The 19,822-nt window shown below is 41.1% G+C and overlaps 1 long non-coding RNA gene across 1 annotated transcript in view; it reads right to left on the bottom strand.

Annotated features, from left to right (window-relative positions):
• LOC128563749 (uncharacterized) overlaps positions 1-7,666 on the bottom strand; it is a 44,434-nt gene extending 36,768 nt beyond the window's left edge. The window contains exon 1 of the long non-coding RNA XR_008373875.1: positions 7,517-7,666. This is a non-coding gene — a long non-coding RNA (uncharacterized LOC128563749). The remainder of the gene's footprint in view (positions 1-7,516) is intronic.
• Positions 7,667-19,822: the final 12,156 nt, after the last annotated feature.

Here is a 19,822-nt window from a genome sequence, read left to right as displayed (position 1 = left end):
TGTACGTTTGGAAATATTGCTTCATCTGAATGGAAGGGTCTTCATCTTATAAGCCTTTACTCTTCTTTTAAAATTCTGTTCAATGCAATCTCCTCTATAAGGTGACTGAATCTTAGACACCATGGATTAGTAACCTTGAAACTTGAACTTATGTACATGTGTCAGTTACCATTTTTCTCATTCTAAGCACCCAATGCACATCTGCTGAAGGGACTGAACATCTGTGTTGCCCTATGAACTGTAAGCTCTTGTTTATTCTTCTTCCCTAACCCCTAGCATAATGCCCCACACATGGCTGGAGTGCAGTGAGTATTTGTCAGACGCATGACTGTTGGAATCCCCCCATGGCCTGGGCATCCCCACAGACATGAAGATCTAGGTGACAAGTACACAGTCCCAGTTTCAGTGAGCCCTATAGAGAATTCCAGCTATCATGAATATAAGTCATCAAAGAATAACATTAAGAGTTTTGTCTATATTTTATACCACAGGGGAAATTCAATGGATGTTACCATAATTATTTTTCACATTTCCCAGTCAAAGCAACAAATAAAATACATGCCCACCATTTCCCAAAGAGTCTGGGAAAGATAAATATCCTATTTAGGCAATTACCTCCCAACCCCCAGAGCTTCTGTGCACAAACATCCACACCTCCATAGAATCCAAGGACATGCATCAATGTCAGAAGGGGCCCCAGAGACAAACTAGCCCAGCCCCTTTATTTTACCAATGAAGAAATAGTCAGTAGAATTTTCTTTGTTCAAAATCATTTTTCTATGATGTTTTTTTCTTTTTTCTCTTCCTTCCTTCCTTCCCTCCTTCCTCCTTTCCTTCCTTCTTTCTTTCTTTTGCTGGACTTGATATGTTATCAATATTTACAAACTAAATTTTATTTCACTTATAAACTTATACATACATACATATCTGAGAGAAAAAATATAAAAATTATTTGGAAGGAATATTATTATCCAGCCAGAATCTAGAGAAGTATTTTTCAACCTTTTTATCTCATGGCACACTTAAACCTATAGTTAAACTTCCAAGGCTCACTTAAATTATGTTCATCAAAAAAAGAGTAAAAAAAATATACTTACTATGCTTTAAACTTCTTTTTGAAAATAATTTAATTAGGGATCTTTAACAATTTTTGTGGCAGACCTAAGATCCTCTCATAGTACACCAGTGTGCCACAGCCCACCGGTTGAGTGAGAAAAAAAAGACCAAATGAGTATTTGGTCTTCTCTAGAGTGAGAAAAAAGACCAAACGTACTACTTTGCCACCTGTCAATGATGACAGTTCATCCGATGAAAATCATTTTACACAACAAAATCCAGGCAGAAAGCAGAGTAACTATGAGCACACCACCATGTCTGAAGACTCACTAGATGTTAAATGCAGAAAAGCACAAATTGCTTGGTTATATCACAAATCATAGAGAGAGGAAAAAATGTGTTGTCAAGTTCACTCATCATTCTTTAGGGAGTTTCCAGTGGCACCGACAGTTGCCTCCTTCTTTGACCAACTTCTACAGCTCTGGAAGCTGGTTTCCTGTATTCTGAATCATCTAATGTGTCTCCCCTCCCTGCTGCTGGGAAGAGCGCAGGAAAAGTCAAACTAGAACTGCCAGGCCTAGTTCTAGAATCAGTTCTGGAAAAGCTGGAAGCGAGTATGTGAGAAATAAGGTTCTTCATGATCTCACCCTGCTTCTTCATTCATCTCACCACTCTTCGGTGCCCTGTTCAAAACCTGCATCCTAATCAGGGCAAACTTGTCATTTATTCTTCATTGATAGAGTTGATATGCTTCCTATTGCCTGGAATCTTCTTTTCTTGCCCTTTGGTCTGGTCAATTTTCAGGTTTAAAGAACGTGGGTCAGGTTTTCTCATTCACCTTCTTGCAAATGATTTTTGCACAGCCCGAGTCCAGGTGAGCACATCTACCAGAGCTCTCATCATGGTACTATTTATCCTCTTATTCACTTACCTATTTCCCCAGCAGACCAGGAACTACCAAAGACAGGGACTTTATTGTACACTTTGGTGTCCACCATGCTGTCAGGCAATGCTAGTTTTCTGAGTGAATTATAGAAGCATAGAGAGAATACAACATCACGTAGAAGGGGAGTGGAGAACATTACAAAATTAGCCCAATAATTTGCAGTAGCAAAATCATCTAGGCTTCTTTAAGGTCTTTTCTAGGCACATGTGTTTGGTAACCAAGGATGTGATATTTACTAATTACTTAGCAAAGAAGTGTTTCTCAGCTTATTAGTGTATGGAACACTTTGTGTATGTGTGCATGTGTGTGTCTGCATGTACATGTGCAGATGTGTGTGTGTTTGTGTCTGTGTGTTGTGTGTGTGTGTTGTGTGCTTCTGTTTCCCAGAAATGCTGCTCAGGACATACAGCTTTGGGGCATTCTCAACCAGACTGTTTCCTTAAGGGTGAGACCATCACAGGAAAGTATAATGTTTGTCAATGTCTGACTTATAAATTCTGTGTGCAGGGCTGTAAGTGCTACCACAAGGGTTGAGTTATACTTAAAAGTATCCCATCAACTTTGAGGCTGCAACTCCTATAGTGAAGAAGTTCTTTGTATGAAGTTCTGCAAAATTTATCTAAACTTTTTACCTAGAAAAATCTTGCACACTTCCTATGGAAACAAAGGAAATATTTATACCAAGTCTCCTAGCATCTGCTGTTCACACCTCCAGGGAAGAAGGCAAGTAAACGACACCAGAAATACCTTCCAACCATTGTATTTATGTAATAGAGTTGTGGGTCCTCTGAATTCAGCAAGGTAAAGGGACAAAATGCAGAAAAAGGAAAAAGAACATCTGTGTAACTCTGGTAATTTCCCTACAGATGATATTTTTGCGAGAATAAATTTCTTTCTGAAGATTTATGCATATTTTCATTCCCCCTGGTATTATATGAATAAATAAGATAGAAAGGCAATGTGATTCGTAAATTCATTTTTAAAAATTTTCTGATCACTTACTACATGCCAGTGTTGAAAGTACAAAGGTCCACTTCTAGAAGCTAGAAACAAAAACAACCTACTATGAAGAAGATTGTTGTCCCTTAATAGAGATACATTGTAATTAAAAAGGACACCCTCAGCACAAAGCCTGGCATGTCATAGATGCTCACTGTTTTGAGTGAATGGGTCAGTGAATGGACAAATGACTATGGGATGAATTCGAATGGATGTCTTAACAAAGACTTCACAAAGGACTGGGAATTGAGAGGTACCTTGCACATGGGCATCCCGGCAGACATGCTCTGGAATAGATGCATGGGGAGGGGAAGTGGGAGTCTTCCTAATAAGTGCGATGGCAGGAGATAGAAATGTTTCTAGGAAAATGACCAGAGGTCTGACCAAAGTGGAGTTTGAATTGAGATACAACATTTACACTGGACCATTACATTGGAAAAGGTTTTAAAGGACAGTTAAGTGCCATGTTATAAAGCCAGAATTTTCTCCTAAAGATAAAGGGCACCACTGCAGTATATTTTTGATGTGATGAGTGATAAATGAAGGCTATTTTTAGGCATAAAGCTGTCTCATCATGGATTACAAAGGAGGAAATATTAATTAGTTTGATGTTAAATGCAATGACCCTTTTCAAATCTGAAGTCCTTGGAAATATATAATAGATGTGAGCCAATGCTTCAGGGTTCTGTGTGTACAGAGAAATTAGTAGACAGTATCTGGGAGCAGCGGCTATGACATCAGACAGACCAATATTTAATCTCACAACTGTGAGATTTGGGGCAAGTTACTTAACCTTGCCAAACCGCAGTTTCCTCCATTGCAAATGGGGATAATAATTGTACTACCTCAGAAAGTTGGTGATGGGATTAAATTAGATAATGAGTGTCAGCCAACTATTTACAGAGTACTCAACTCACAGTAGTCAAATTATACCATCTATTAACATTGGAGTTTGAACTGCAATTAACAGTTCATCTGTTCAGCAGGTCTAGCTAAAAAGACGATGAATGAATGAACTAGCTTAAAAGATGTTAAGACCTCAGTCTTTTGAGATCTTTCAGGCAATGTTATAAATCTGAAGTGCTATTTTTATTCCTTTTGTTCACATTTTTGTTGCATTTGAGAACCCATAATTATATACTGCAGGAATTTAAGTTCTGTGACATTTAATATTTGTTTGTGTACAACTTGTTTCTTTCTGTCTAACTCAATCTCCACTTTGTTATGTTGAAGTTGAAGAAAGGTAATTCCAACTCATTCTCAATGTCCACCTGTTTGGTCAAGGGAACTTCACCAGCCAGCCACTGAGACATCCAGATCTGGCACACAGGTTTTCTCACTCCCAGGCTTGTGTCCACTAATGTGTATGAGATGGTTTTTCCAACCTTCACTAACATGGGCCAACTAAGCAGTAATACTAAGGTGAGAACAAGTACTCAAAAAGGTACAAGAATGTATGGGTGTTTACTGGCATGTAGCAAATCTGTAGAGCTCACTTTCCAAATGAGTCAGATACATATTCTAATAGCTTTATTCAATTTTTGTATTAAATATAGAAAATATTATACGGCAACCCACATGCTTTATTTGAAGTGGTGTTTTTATAGTTCATAATGCTTTCTCTGCATCTTCTAGTCAGCCAACCGGAAGTAGTACAGAAACAATATCAAAGGCTCTTACATTTTGGTTATCAGAAATTTCCAGCTGTGTGTAGCATCATCAGAAGATCTCATCCTGACATCAGTACTTCCCCAGCTGACACAGAAAACTCTGCCTTTAAAATACAGTCCCATGTTGTGGAGCAGATGCCTAAATATAGGTCATAGCCTTGTGCCTCTTAGTCTCTATTAGCAGAAATCATCAAACACTGGTCCAAAATAACACTTAAGGAGTTGGAGTTGTTTTAAGATCAGAAGGAATTCTGGACTCACAACTTTGCCACTTCCCGTAAGGAATAGGAATTATTCTATGAACAACATGCCTGTTATGAATGCTTCAACGTCCCGTCACCAGCACTAAGCACTACACTAGCTCAAAGCATCCACAGCTCTGAAGATACACACACCACGGTGTCTTCTTATCGACATACTTCCTGCATTGCTTCTTCTGCCTTGGAAGGGCGACCCCACCCTTTGTCCACCAGTCACTTTCTCAAATTCAGCTTAAAAGTCCTCTTGGTAAGAATTTCCTCACTGTACCCTACATTCCCAAATTGCTTTGCCCATGAGCCATCCATTCTTGTACTTAAAGCACTGTACTCTGTATTGACATGGAAGTCAACACCAAGCTTTGGTCCACTTAAAGGAATGATCATATTCTTTTTTCTAAAGACCAAGGGAACTTGACCAAAGCATACATTTCTGCTGTATGGGAGCAGGAGCTGGAGCAGAGCAGGCAGTTATCCAGAGAAAATACTATATTGAGGGTAAGACAATGGATGTAAATTAGAACAAAGGTCACCATGACTTTCTAAGGTCAGAAAGGCACCACCAGTGTTAGCTCCAAAGACAGAATGTGAATTCAGGACTAAAAGATGATGACAAATGTACTAGGCAAAGGGTGATGAGAAGCAGGTAGGAAAGTGAATATGAAGTGGGATGAGATAGAAAAGCTTAGGGCAGAGGTAAGGTGGAAGGGGGAAGAAAAATGTCATGTCCAGAGACCTTAGGCTCTCTGGTGATGACTTAAAGGTAAATGAGAAAGTTGGCCATTGTAAAGGAACTTAAAGCTGTTCCTTCCTACCTCCCTGGTACCTGGCACACTGCTTAAAACAAAGCTGATATACAATAACTGTTTATTGAATAAATTGTGAAAGTATCAATCAATCAAGAAAAGAGTCTTTTAAAAGTTGACCTACATATTCCAGCAAGAATTTCTGCCTTGCTTATGGAGTAAGTTGGCTCTACACTCTTTTTTTTTTTTTTTCTCACTTTGTCACCCTCAGTAGTGCCATGGTGTCATAGATCACAGCAACCTTAAACTCTTAGGCTCAAGTGATTCTCTTGCCTCAGCTTCCTGATCAGCTAGGACTACAAGCACCCACCAGAATTTCCAGCTAATTTTAGAGGCAGGATCTCACTCTGGCCCAGGCTGGTCTTGAACTCCTAAGCTCAGGCAATCCATCCACTTTGGCCTCCCAGAGTGCTAGGATTACAGACATGAGCCACCGCGCCTGGCAGCTATACACTCTTGTAGCAGTTCTCATAGGTTGATTTGTTTGCAAGTTATATATCTATGGGTCTCTATCAGTTTACTGCCCAAAATAGTAGTCCTGGTACAGAACAGAACACCATCTTTTGTACAGGGTAAATGCTCCATAAATGCCTAGAGAGTGGCACTGAACAATACTGAATTTAAATAAATTGCTTTTCAGTACAAATCACCTTAGTGGTCTAGAAGAAAAATTTAGTTTTCAGAAGAAAATTTTAGTTTTAGATCAACAGCAAAGCAGGGACATCAAAATATAATAAATATTGAATAAGTACATGAAATTATGCTCAACATCATTAATAATTAAGAAATCAACACCACAATGAGATAGTATTTCACACCCATTAGGATGAGTATTTAAAAAATAACAAATATTAGAGGGAATGTAGAAAAATTGGATCCCTGTGCACTGCTAATGTACATGTAAAATGGCACAGCTTCTGTGGATGATGGGTTGGTGATTCTTCAAAATATTAAAAATAGAATTACCACATGATCCAGAAATTCTTCTCCTGGGTATATACCCAGAAGGAAAGAAAACATGAATTTGAACAGATTTTTGTACATCTCTGTTAATAGTAGCACTATTCACAATAGCCAAACCATGGAAGCAACCCAAGTGTCCACCAATGGATGAAGGAATAAACAAAATAAGACATATACAAATAATGGGATAACCTTAACAAGAAAGGAAATTCTGACATACACCACAACATGGATGAGCCTTGAGAATCATGCTAACTGAAGTAAGCCAGTCTCAGAAAGGACAAATACTGTATGATTCCACTCACATGAAGTACCTGGAGTAATCAAACTCACAGAGACAGAAAATAGAATGGTGACCACGAGAGGCTGGGGGGTGGTGAGGAAAATTGAGAGTTACTGTTTAAGGAGTGTAGCATTTCAGTTTAGGGAGATAAAAAGAATTTTTGGAGATGATGGTGATGGCAGGACAACAATATGGATATGCTCAATGCCATTCAACTCTATAATTAAAAATAGTTAACATAGTGAATTTTATGTTGTGAACATTTTACCACAATACAAATATATCTTATTCACAAATTTTTAATGGATAAATCAGAGTCTAACTTACTAGAGATAATTGTGGACATCTCTCTTGTTTACCACTTTTTTTAAAATGGCTAATGACCACCAAAATACATACAACCACATACACACATAAATATACACAAGTTCCACAGTGCCTCCTACACACATACACATACACGCACACACACAATGAGGTTTTTTTAAAAATAAGCCAAATTGGCAAGTCAGGAAATAGAAATCAAGATATCTTACCTCTAAGACTTTTCATTTAATTGGCTTCCAAATGAGTAGGCAGCCCCAGCCCATTGTCTCTCCTTTGCTCAGAGCTCAGTCTCACCAACGACTCAAAGAGCATAAGTGGCCTTAACCATCAGGACGGTGAATGTTGAAGCTCTTACTGTTCTCAGAAAGGAAATGTTTCTCTTCTGCTTCTATAAGGTTTCCCCTTCAGTGAACTCACTCCAAGGCAGAGGTAAGGTAGAAAATGTTCTTATATATAACAACTCCCCTGCCAAACAATTAAAAAAAAAAGAAAAGAAAATGTTTTTTCTATCCACATAGAACACTGTTTCATGCCATGCATAAAATCACATCATGTGGCAACCAGACATCTGGCTCTGCCCCCAGCCAATTCTGAATGATGCACCCATATCCTAGAGTCGGATCTACCCAAGAATTCTCAGCAAGTCTGTGCTAATCAGTGGCTTTAATGAACAAGTAAATCAGTGCACAGAACCTGAGGCAAGAAAGAAGGGCCTCTTAAATCCTGCTCTCTCTAGGAAGCTTTTCTCCTCTTCCCCACCCACTTTGTCACCCATCCTGCAAGGTTGGACATTTATCCATTTAAGTGATCATAGGAACCATGATAAGCTAAGCTCCAAAGATGAACAAAGCAAGGCCTTCGAGTTCAATAATGATGGGCCAATGTGGTAAGTATCATTATTGTGAACCCTTCTAAGAATTAAAGTTTTCAGGGACCTTCCCCCCCCTCACTCCTAAATAAAGGATCATGGATACCCTTCAGCATGAAGGCTTATGTAATGGAGCCTCTTCAGAGCTGTTATTGAATTCTTGTTCTATGTATTGTTTTATCCTCAGTCAGACTGCAAGACCCTAATTGAAGCTCCCTGCCTTGCCTTGTCTTCTCTTCCCCTGGACATCAACTAAATTACAGTATATTCTTAGGAATTGGTTAAGTGATTGAAACTTCAACCACATCTTTATTGGGTAGAAGCACAATCTTCTGCAATAACATCCCCTTTTTAGCAGGTGTTGACACATAGTAAATTCTCAATAAACATCTGTTTACTAACCATTTGCAACAATATAAATTTCATTTTCGTGCTCATTAACTAACCAGGAGCAAAGAGAAGGATTCGTATAAACTAGGCCTCCTCATTGGAGGAGACACATGGACTCCTCCTGGAGTCAGAATTGTAGGAAACATTTGCACACTTAACTACCATAGTCCTCTTTTTCCAGAAAGGGAGATTAAGTCCCAAGAAAAAAAGTGGTTTGCCCAAGACGAACAATAAGTTGGGAACAGTTTTAACGCTGGAACCTAAGTCTTAACCATAGAGTAGGTAGGTAATCTAGTCAATATTCCATGTGAAAACTTCTTTCTTTGGTATCAGAGAGAAGCTGTCATGGAGCTGTTGCTTTGAGGGCATTGTAAATTGACAGAGCTGCATAGAATCTTCTCACTTTTTACTAAATATTCTTCTAAAATCCTTGTCAATCCTCCAGCAGACCTAGGAGAAAAGGATTGTGTTGCAAAGACATGGGGGAAGTTGCTGTAAAGAATTTACAATGAGATGAAAGATCTTTATAAAACCTAAGTATTCTGTACATTGCATTGTACTTCAAGATAAATAATCATTAACCCCAGAATTTTCAGAGAAGTAGAGGCTATCTACCCTCCATACCATAGTGTGGTAATTTTATTTCTTTGTTAATTATTGGCAATGTGTTTCTCATTCAAGTAACTTTTATTTTGTGCACAATCTGCCAGTTGCTGTGTTAGGTGGACAGATCCAGAGATGAACTGGGCCAAGCTTGCACCCTTGAGGAGTGCTGGAGACAACAAGTGAATGAATAAGTGTGAAAAACTGTGGTAGGTGCGCCATGGTAGAGGTTTACAAGATCCTTCAAACATTTCCAGGTACAGAAGAGACTCGTCTCGCCTGCTCTACCCAAGTGCTGCTGGGGAAGCACTGTGCTAGGTGCTTCAGATATAACAGGCAATGAGACACTGTCCCTTCCCTCAAGAACTTCAAGGCCTTATGGTCCAGCAGACCTACACCAATGGTCATGAAGCAGAAGATGCATTCTGGAGGCAGTAAACAGAAAGAACATGGAGTGATCAGGAAAAAGAGCTTCTCCATAAGCTTGCAGGCTCAGAAAATGGGATGGAGGTTGAAATGAGACTAAGAGACAATGACAGACTCACAGAAGGAGAGGAAGGAAGAGCATCCCAAGCCAGAGAATAATACCTGCAGAGACGAGGGACCTTGAAAGTACATAAAGGATTTTGACGTGTGTTAGAAGTGAAAAAAGAACTGGTAGTAGATGAGGTTAGTATGTAGGTTCCCATTCCTCATCCTTTCAGGTTGGAACTCTATCTTTATTTTTATAATTGTATGAATATCTGGGGCAGTTTTCTTTGGAAATGATGTGCTGCCTAAATTAATTGGAAAGTCCATCAATCTGTTGGTTCTGCCTAGTCCTGGCCTCCAAGAGAACAGGGAGGAGGCCCCAGCTGAGTCTGCTGCTCGGTCAGATGTATTTTTAGCCCTGGCAGAAAATAACAGCAGTGTGCATTTAATAAAAAAAAAAGAAGAAAAAAATCAAGCCCTGGGAATGATCTAGTGCCAGTGTTGGAGCAATCAGGGACAGAATATGTTTCCAATTGAATTACTACTGTGGTCATAGTTATAAAAAGAGAGAGGGAGGAGATAAATGTTAGGCTGGTCAGTTTCTTGGGAGCATTTAATCTTGGTTCACTCTAATTTTAACGTTCAAAGACACATGAGCCAACTCTGCCCTGAGGAGTTATTTCAGAGGGACTGGCCAATACCCACAACTTGCAGTCAACACTGGGCGGCTCTGCTGCCTGAAGTTTTCTTTCTTTGCTTTGCTTTCCTTCCTTCCCTCCCAGGTTTTGGCCTCCACTCGTTCTTCTACTCACAGGCTGATGAGACACAGTGTGGATAATTACGATGAGGGTAAATTTAGAACCTGGCAAGACGCAGGACTCAGAGTCAGAGGGCTCAGAGAGAGGTGGAGAGGCTTTTCAGCACCAAGAAAAAGCCCTGAGGAATTGAGGGCCTGAGCATCCCTGCCACCTCCAGATGAAATGTCTTCATATTTTAAGTGCCTCATCCCAAGCTGATCACATCTACCGAGCATAGTCTCCCTTTCTTGGTTTCCTCTGGTTCCTCCCACTTTCCATCATATCCTCTAAAGAAAAATCATGACAATTAGCTGCCACCTATTGAAGGCTCCCTTTGTGCTAGGTGCTGGCTGAGCAATTACAGAAGTTATGTCATTTCATCCTAAGACTGACATTAAGATGTAGAAACTGTCAGCTCTCTATGACCGGGGAGGAGGCTCAGAGGGATGAAATCACTTTCCAGAGGTTACTTCACTAGTAAGTGGCATAACCTGGATTCTGGCTCATTCTAAAGCCCATCTGCCTTCTGCCCCAATGGGGCCCTGACCTCTGCATTTGAGCCCAAGCATCTTCTCACCACTGTATCTTACATACACAGCCCACATCCTGCAATGCCCTTGCAACCTTTTTCCTAGAATTGACCCCTAGAAGGTCCGGCTTGGTTCCCCCGGTTGCAGCACGCATTACCATTGGTTCTGGTGATTGTAACTACGGCAGAATCCAGTTCATGTTCTATGCCAGGCGTTGTGCCAAGTGCTTCGCAAGCATGACCTAATTTTCTCAACTTTCTTATGAGGTAGTTACTTTTATTATACCCATTTTATAGAAGGGAACCTGATGCACAGAGAGATTAACCAACTTGCCCAAGTGTACAGAAATGGAAAAATAATTACTAATAATGGAGTAATTACTATGTAACAGGCACTGGAATGAGCACAAGGTGCCTAGAACTGCCCTGGATCTTCACAGCAATTGTGAGGCAGCACCATCAACTCCACTTGACAGGTGAGAAGACTGAGACTCAGAAAGTTTTGAGTAACTTGACCAAGGTCACAGAACCAACAGGGGAACTCTGGTATGAGAAAATTCCAGGCTTACTTTTCTTATTCACTGTACTATTTGTTCTTCCCAAATGTGTTTTCTGCGTAAATTGTCACCACTTCAGGGAAAAGGCCAAACTTGCCTCATTTACAGCTCCCAGCACTTCACACAGCACCCAGGTACAGAGTGGACACTCAGTAAATGCTGAATGACAGGATGAGCACATATAGGACATTGGTAAGCTTTCTCCAGTGTGATAGGTCTAGATGCGCTGGAGTAAAAAAGCAGAGCAGACACATGAGGAAAGACACTCTTAGGACAAAGGACACTCCCAGCACGTACAGCTGGTCTGGGCTGTCAGGTCAAATCAGGCTCCCATAAGGGCTCTTCCCTCAGATGGATCACTTGCTCCCATCTGAAGAGAGGTCCAGTCCTGCCAGCTGGCCCCTGGTCACTGTCCCTCAGCCCTCTGAGGCCTTCACACCCCTGCTGTGTGCTGAGCAAGTGACAGTAATGACCATGCCTCTGCAGCCTCCATGCAGCGCCCCCTGGAATCACGCTGTCCTTATCGCTGTCCTGCACTGCATTCCTTCTCTGTACTTCCACATGCACAGTGGTCAGAAAGCCATAAAGACCTACAGGAACAAACAGTGAGCGCCCTGAAAGTGGACTTGCCCTGGGAGCTCTTGAGAGCAGATGGTAGACTCCTCAGATAAGCCACCGCCTCTTCTCCATGCCTGTCAGTCCTGACCTTGCCACCAACTGGTGTGAAGAGAGCTACACAGAAGGGCCTGAGAGATGATGAGAGCTGGATTCCAAACCTTCCCCTGTTACTAATTAGTCACTAGACCCTGGATAAGTCATTAATCTCTGTGAGTGTGCACCTTCCCATCAGTAAGGGAGGCAGAACAGTCCCCAAATTGCAGTGGTTGGGACAATCAGATGTCATCGTGGATGAGAGGTAGGAGCATGCAAAGTTCAAGAACATGATCTTTGCAGTTGAAGTAGAATCTCAGATCCACCCCATGTGACCAACTGTCCCATTTATGCAGGACTGAGAGATTTCCTGTCATGTGGGACTTTGAGTGCTACATGGGGGAAATTCAAAAAAAAAAAAAAAAAAGGCATTAATTGGTCACCTGAGTCATTCAGCACACAGTAAATGAAGACAATAAGTGTCCCTTCCTTACAGATGGCTCAGCGTACATGAAAGTGTGTGCCCTCATTGTATTCTGTTCCCCAAACTTTCTCCCTGTGTGCCCCATTGATTTGTTTGCTAAACAAAGGAAAAGAATCATGCTTTTCAACAAGGCAGCTGACAGGCAAAGGAAACCCATGCTGCCCTTGCCGTTCTTGAGAGAAGGTCTCCTTCTGGGAGGTAGTGGCTGCATAGGTGACTGCCCTGTCACAAGGATGCCAAGTGATCCCTGTGAGTCCACGAGGAACAGATTTCCATGATGCTAAATTTAAGCTGACTCTACTAACCTGCTTCATGACAATCTGGTACCTCACAGCTGTTGGCTGGGAGTGGGCCAAGGCGGAACACATCCTTAGTGAAATGACTCACACCTTGGAACTGAGAGAATAAAGGAAGGAAAGTCATCTGCCTTCTGAGTTGTCATAAGAAAGATGTGTGAGGGGACAGCACCCCACTGGCAAGAGTTCATGTTGTCGTCTGCTGAAAATGCATAGTCAACTGATCTAGTGCCTAGCTTATCAACAAATACTTTTATAAAATGTGCTGATTTTAAAATGATTTTGACAACTTCCTTCGAAACAGTAACAACTAAACACATTTTGTTTTCAAATGCATTTGCCCGCAGACATTTTTTGTCAACTTGTCTCTCCTCCAATAAGTAGTACAACCTAGAAAGCGTTTACTTTAAAGTCAGGTGACCTATTTCCAAACCCGGCTTCCCTTCCTCACCTCCATTCACCACTTTGTTACGTGCTAATTGTGTGACCTAGTGCAAGTCATTTGCTTTCTTGACCTGGAAAATGGCAACAATAACTTTGCCCATTCCAGGCCTGCCTTGGAATCCAAAGAAACAGTCAATGTGAGCATGTTCGTGTCTATTGCACTAAGTGTACATGTTGGAGCCATTTATTATTTATCTTGTCCACTGTTCATACCAGCAGCTTTATTAACTGTTCAACTTTTGGCCTTACTTCTCTATATGTACTTAAAATAAGTCAGAAAGATAATGGTTTTCAGAACATAAAACATGGCACCAGATTTATAAATCAGACAGGTCTGAGTTCAAATCTAAGGCCCACTGCTTATTAGCTACTTCCCTGAGCCTTAGCCTCCTCATCTGTAAAACAGAGATTATAAGAGCTGTCACATACAGAATGATGAGAAGAGACAGTGGTCCTGTGTACACCACCCCAGGAAAGGCAGATTCACAGCAGAATCAGAGTTCAAACCCAGGACTCTTGACACCAAAACCAGGGATGTGAACCTGATGAGAACTTCAGTTCCTCCAGAACCAACATAGCACATCCATTCAGGGGCCTCCCTGACATTTCCTAAACTAATTATCTCTAGATGGGGAAAACCTTCATTTCGATATCATAATGAGGAGGTGTGTCAATGATCTTCTGCATGGTTATCATGTTGCACCGCACCAAAATGGATAAAAAGATGTAGAAAGCACAATAAGTGCTACTCCTAAGAAATTTACCCTCTGTTTGGGAAACTAAACACACACATGTACATATATATGAAAGAAAGACGATGGAGAGACAGAGATAGAGACAGCGTGACAGGGGAGTATAACTCTAAGGAGCTCTGAACCATAGAAAGTTAGGACCTAGGCTATTTTCTGAGGCCAACTTCCCAGATGAAAAATTGAACTAAAGTAGTTTACTTTGGTGACTTCGTCCATAATACTGCCTATATATGCATGCATGGGGATATGAAAATAATAATAAAGAATAATTGCAGAAGCAGTAGTTGACATCTATAGCATGCTTACTATGTGCTAGACATTATTTCGAAGTATTTTAGCTGTGATAACCTTTTAAATGTTCACAGCAATAAAACCCTAGTCTGAATATGTCAGAATTGAATGATGAAACATTATTTGGAGTGAAAGAACCGTATACAAAACAGGGACCATACAGACTGATTCAGTTTATGTGAAGTTCTAGAAGACGACAAATTAATTTATGCGGTTAAAAACAACAACAACAACAACAACAACAAAATGTTAAAACAGTGTTTGCTTCTGGTGAGGTGTAGGTGCCCAGACTGACAGACTTAAAGGGACTTTGGGGGGGGGGGGGTCCTAGCATGTGCTACGTGCTATGGAAGCTTGCATTCCATGAACCTATACATTTGTCGAAACTCATCAACGGTAGAGTTAAGATTCTACATTTCATTGTATGTTCAAAAGAACAAGAGAATATAAAAAATATTAAACTCTGGATAATGATAAAAATGCTGAAGTATTAAGGAGAAAATCCAAAATCTGCAACTTAGTGTGAATTTTATTTAAAAGACCAGATCAACTGATGATAAATGGGTACGTCAATGGATAGACCAGTGAATAATTACAAGATAATGTAAGTTATAGTCAAATAATCACGGGAGGATTTTGTTGGTGGGCATATGAATGCTTTCAACTTTTCTGTATGTTTCACTATTTTCATAGTGAAATTTATATCCACCAGCACAAACATCATAAGTCATCCTAGTTCTCGGAAGGAAACAAAATTAGTGAACTATGTCCCTAAAGTGCCCGCAAAGTTTAAACTGGGTCAGAATTGGCTGAAACGTGATTTTATACACCTGGACTGGCCAGGAGATACGTGCACCCTGAGGAAACCAGACTCATCTCTGAGAGAGGGGGCTCACCCTTGCAGAACCATCTCTGTGCTAAGATGCAGGGGTGATAGACAGAAGGGTTAAGAGCATGTAATCAGGAGCCCAGTGCCCAAGGCGGGCTGATGTCACCACAGCTCATCTCTTGGATTATCAGAATGACCTGTTTGTAGCGCCTGGACAAGGAGGAGGAGGTGGCTGAGCATTGGCAGAGCCAGCAGACAAGAAGCTCTCAGCCCAGGCAAGTGATGGCTCCACTCTTCTGTGTGATCACATCTCGGCCTTCCGTTAGCTTTTATTGGGTTAGTTATATTCAATAATCCACTCTGGCCTGGACTCTGGGTAGCTGGGCTCTAGCAGGGCTTTTGTTCAGAATGACATAACCAGCCCTGCTCTTTTCTTAAAACAAGAGACGTTGGTCAATGGAAAAGGCCCTGGATGTATTATCAGGAAGCCTGGATATGGATTCTGGAAATAACTAGCTCTGGGGCCTTACACAGTCCTTCCTATTATCTGGGCTCTGGTTTCCTCTGAGCATCCAGGCGCTGTATAAACACTGGTTGGAGACCCACCGTGACTCTTATGAGGACCGAATCGCCACCATATTTATGTCCTCAGACACTGCCCCAATGCCCCAAAGCACAGGACGCTCTTTGTAAATGCTGGTGGAACTGAACAGAAGGAGCAGTCGTCTTGTGCTTTCACACTACTATAAACGTTGATAGATTCTGAACCTGGATTTTGCTATTTCCGCTACTATAAATTCATTACCTATCAGACGTTTTGCGGAACTATTTTTCATCTTTCCTAACAACTTGATGAGATAGACAAGATCACCTCACTTTACAGTTTAGAGAAACTGAGGCATAATGAGTACTTTGCCAAGAGACACATAGCTTGTCATTCACTGAGTCAGGATTTAAAGCCAGCTGGCCTGGCTTTAACCTTTCCCCTCCTCCCCCTCAGTCCACACGACATTGATGGCTCATCAAAGAGCCCAGCACCACGTCTTTCATTGTTGCATTTTATCCTTTCCTCATGAGAGACCACACAGAACAGTTTCTTCCACACTTGACAAAACAAGCAAAACTGTGAAAATGCAGGTTCTTTCCAGGGAAAGCTCCAAACCATCTCTATCCCCAGTCGCTGCAAAGGAACAAAGAAACAGCTAAAATCTCTTAATTGTGGGCCAGGCTCTGCTATAAGCCACATCGCAATTTTGGGTCACCCAAGCAGATGAGAAACCCTTCGCTGGCGACACAAAAGGGTTACAAGTCACTCAAAAATGATAGCAAAGGGGCTTCAATATAGGAGCTTGATTGATCGGGGCGCTGGGAGAATGCACTCTTTGCAGACCATGACAAAACAGCCTTGGTCCATTTATCTTCCCTGACCGCAGCCTTTCTCCTTCCCGCTGGGGAAAATGGGCCTCTAATCCCAAGCACAGCTACACCTGCCACATTCTGTTTCCATGGCTGTGGCTGCCCTGAGATTACTCTTTGAAGAGGAGATAAAAGATGTTTCAGCTAGAAGGATGGTTCCTAATATCTTTACCCTTGAATGAGAACTGTGACCTGCAGAAGAAGGGTAAATTGTGCTTTGATGCCAGAAACTTTATTCTGATAATTAAAACCCATCGTTTCTCAAAAGCCACATGATTTCCAACCCTCCTGCAGGAAGAGACTCTGCGTGGGTTACTTGGTGAACGGCATCCAGACAGTAGTACCTCTAAATCACCCAGAGCATGCCAGGCACTGTGCATAGTACAATTAAAAACCTTGCTGCCTTAATCCTCACAGTGACCTTCAAACTAGGTATGCCCACACAATTCACAGATGAGGAAAATTAGATTTCTGTCTTTTTTTCCCCACTATTCAGAGATATTGGATTTCTGTCTTAATTCAAAAAATATTATTTAACTGGAGCCTTGAAGAGAGAATATAATTTAAATAGGTTTCACATAGTAGGATGGTGTCATATAAGTGACAGCGGCACTTAGGTCTGGCCACATACCAGTCATGTGACCATGGGCAAATCACAGAAGCTCCCCTGGAGCAATAGGAGTGATAATAACACCTCTATTCTGGGACCCATCTGATGATCAAATGAGCTAAAGTATGGACAGTGCCTGATATAAGAAAGACATTCAGTAGAATTTCTATGATTCTTACCGAAAAAAAAAAGAGATGGGATACAAAACAAGCAGAAAGCAAAATAGTAGAAACGAAATGTATTATTACTGGCAAAAGGGAAGCTATCAAGAGGAAACTAAGGGTGAGTGCTGTGAACAGAAAGAGACTTTGCCTGGTTTTAGTAGCACATCTGGGTTGAGCAGAATTGAGAGGAGAGAGTGAGCTCAGAGTGAGACTGGTATGGCATGGGGAGGAGTTTGGACTTGATCTGGAAGGGGCAAGAGGGAGCCATTGCATCTTCTTGAGCAGAGGAGTAGCATGGTGAAAGGATAGCTATTTGAAGACCTCCCAGGTCTCTTGCTTGTGATGGCAACTCTGGTATCATCAATGCTGTTGCCAGATTGCAGCCAACATTTTTCTTCTTTGTCTGATGCTCATAATTCTGCAGTAGTTTTTGTCAAAGTATGGTTTGCCAGCAGCCAAATCCTCTGGGGAGTCTGAGAAAATTACATAGTCCTAGGCCCTGCCCAAACCTAGGAATTCAGAAACTCTGAAGATAACGCCCAGGAATTCACATGTTTCCAAATACCTTGGATGATTCTTACACAGAAGTTTGAAAGCCTCTCATCTAAAACATGGGGGTTCAAACTTGGAATAAAGAAAAATCCTTTTCTGAACAGTTTATATGATTATAATCAGAACACTGGGTTTCCAAAAGCTATTCATAAGTATAATAAACCAAAGATGGTTGTAACTGTCTTTTAAACTGCTAGACACCTAAAAATAAAGTTAGTAAGGCAATGTGAGTTCAGGCTTCAGAAATGTGGCCAGAAGAGAGATTACAATAAGTAACTGCCCCTGTTACAGAGCAGGACTCCTTTTAGGACTATAGTTCATGCCAATTCCTCACAGCCCAACTCAACTGCAGTTTACACTGCCGGCTAAAAAAAAGTCCTGGAAGGTGGCCATGACTCACCAGCTCTTAAGGTTGAAGGCAAAGTTTCAGAACAGGAAGAAAGGGGTTAGAGAGTCAAGTCAGGTTAATGGCATTTACTCAGCACCTGCTCAGAGCCAGTCATCCCAGGTAACCTGACAGACACATAGGTGAGGACAACTGAGGCCTGCCTTCAGGGGACTGGAATCTAGGGTAATAAAGAACATAAGATAATGTTAGAATAAAAAAAAAAAAGAAAAAGAAAAACGAAGAAAAATAGGATATTAATTCTAAGCAGATTAGGAAGGGAAGACTATGAGGAAGTTGAAAATTGAGCAGAATTTTAATAGCATGAGTGGGATTTCCACAACCAGACAAGAGAAGTGAGAATGCACAGGAAGAGAAAAGATTATGTACAAAGAAATACAGTCAGGAAATCCACTATAGGTACTGAATTCTCTCCTAGAAGTATTGGAGCAAAATTTGGAAAGAGAGATCATGAGGAATTTATGGAAGACTTGAATACAAGCTTAAGAAGGTGGTCATTATTTTGTAGGCAACATGAAGAACTTTATAAAATACCCTTGATAACAAAGTGGAGAGAGATTTGTGGTGAGAAGGCATAGAACCATTTTTCAGTCTGCCTTACAGGTAATAGCGTCTATCTTTATAACTCCTACTGTGTTGAGGTTCAGGAAAGAAGGATCATATTCTAGAACTTTCTTTTTCCTTTGCTCTTAACACAGAACTGAAGGAACAGTAGGTGTTAAATGAAGGTCTTCAAATTGGTTTGAAAACAGAGAGATTAGTTTAGAGCTATCCTAATTTTCTAGGCAGCAGAGATTGTGAAAGTCTTCCCCAGAACAGTGCCAGGAGACAAAACGGAGGGGATCAGATAAAGAAAGAAGAGAGGATCTACATTTTTTCTTTTTTGAGTTAATAGCATTAAATCACTTTTCTATATTAGGCAAAGATTATTGGTTGAATTAATTGTGTTATTTTCCAATTCCTATCATGCCCACTTCCTCTCTCTGGCAATGTGACTTTGTAGCTCCCCTCATAGAGAGATGAAGTTTGTATCCACACTCCTTGATTTTGGGTTGGCCTATTCCTTGCTCTGGAAAATAGAATATGGAGGAAGTGAGCCAGCTCTAAGCATAGGCCTTAAGAGCCTCAAGCAACTCTTCTGTCTTTTAGAAACACACCGCCTCCATGAATGCAAGCTCTTGCTGGCCTGTGGAGGTGTGTGGAGACACACCAGCTGAGGCCATTCCCTAGTTGGCCCAAGCTAGCTTGGCACGAGAATGGACACGATCAGCCCAGCCCAGCCAAGTCCACCAAACCCACCCAGGCTCATGCAGGATTAGCAGAACTGCCCAGCCAGCCCAGAGACTCAAGGAAAATAATAATTGTTTTGTTGTACTTTTAAGCATAACTGTCATGGTAGTTTGTT

Source organism: Nycticebus coucang, chromosome 13 (genome assembly GCF_027406575.1).
Source record: "Nycticebus coucang isolate mNycCou1 chromosome 13, mNycCou1.pri, whole genome shotgun sequence".
In the NCBI taxonomy this organism is placed as follows: domain Eukaryota; kingdom Metazoa; phylum Chordata; class Mammalia; order Primates; family Lorisidae; genus Nycticebus; species Nycticebus coucang.
Note: the sequence above shows the minus strand (reverse complement) of the source record. Positions and strands in the feature narration are given on the sequence as shown.